Below are 1607 nucleotides of genomic sequence, written 5' to 3'. Positions count from 1 at the left end.
ATAATGATTTCATATACATGCCTACTATTGTTCATATGTACATGTTGTATGAAGAATGTGGTTGAAATGGATGAATTGATTGGAAAAGATGGAGTGGAAATAGCATGAGAATATGAATTTTGTGATTATGAATATGTTTAGGTGATGAAGTGTATTTGTAATATTGTTGTATTAGTAACATGGAAATAGGATTTGTAATGTATGAGTATGTTTTGTTTACGAAAAGTTATAGAATAAAAGCATGTGTTGTTGCTTTGCTTTCGAAAATAGTAACATGTGATTGGGACTACTGGTTTTATGAGTATTGGATTGTTTTTGTTTACCTTGTTGCCGTTTGAGTTGTTTGGAAGTAAAATCAAGTAGTTGTGTTTTTTCGATTATAAAGAGGTTGTCTTTAAACTGTTATAACTTGAGATGTATAAATGATTTTAATGTGATTCCAATTGGAGGTGATAGCTTGTTCTTTTACGATTCTAACGATAGGTCACACGCCCAAATAGACCAAGAAATGAGTGAGTTATGGCTGTTTTACGAAAACTGGACAGTGCTGAGAAATGCGTAGGTACTCGATCGAGTAACCTTGGTACTCGATCGAGTAGGCGACACTCGATCGAGTACGTTAGTTACTCGATCGAGTAGCCCTGCTGATTTGTTTTACGTGCTTCTGACCTTCACCTACTCGATCGAGTAAGTCCCTTACTCGATCGAGTGGCCTGTACTCGATCTAGTGACCCCTGTTTTGGGTCATATGCTTATCTTTTGACTTCGTTGCATATCATGTTTAATTCAAAGGTGTTATCTTGATTCTTTATGCATTGTTTTATATGTATGTCGATCCTGATGCGTAAGTTACCCAATCTTATGATGTAAGGAGTGGCACCTATGGTGAGTATGAGTTCGGTGGGAGGACATGAGTTATATGTGGTTGTAATAGATAGTGGAAAAAGAAAAGGAAGATCGTTATGGCTTAATTGAGACATAGAGCATGTTTTCTGAGATGATATGAGTGATATGATTGTGTGTTGAGTAACGTAAAAGCAAGTGAATATGGGCAAGGGATGATGTGAGTCTAAGGAACGTGAGAATAAAAAGATTCAAAGTAAGGATGTGGATAGTGGCAGCTTGAGATGTGTAAAGAATTATGGAGGGAGATGGTTAGGAGTCGTGTGGGTTAAGGATATATGTAGTGAAAGTTCGTTTTAAAGGGGTTGAGAAGAGTGGTATACAGTGAACGTTGATTTTATGGATAGATTAGTGGCAAGTAGTGTGAGTAATAGCATAATAAGAGAAGATCTATGGTAAGAAAGAGTGAGGTGATATCGATATAAAATAATGAGATTTGAGTTTTGGAGCGATGAAAAGGTAATTGGAGCACTAAAGGGTTAGGTAGAAGTAATAAGGAGTTGAGATATTAAATGGAATTGTTGAGTATAAAGAGAAAAGAAGGATAAAAGTAAGCTGAGAAAAATATACACCGGAGTTATGTGATATAAAAGTAAGGAATCATCGGGATGTATGATACTACCAAGAGTAAGTGAGTTAATTGTTATACAGAAGTTCCAGGACAACATGATTAATCATGAGTTTCGAGGAATTAAGGGAGTAAG

This window comes from Silene latifolia, chromosome 3, assembly GCF_048544455.1.
Source record: "Silene latifolia isolate original U9 population chromosome 3, ASM4854445v1, whole genome shotgun sequence".
In the NCBI taxonomy this organism is placed as follows: domain Eukaryota; kingdom Viridiplantae; phylum Streptophyta; class Magnoliopsida; order Caryophyllales; family Caryophyllaceae; genus Silene; species Silene latifolia.
Note: the sequence above shows the minus strand (reverse complement) of the source record.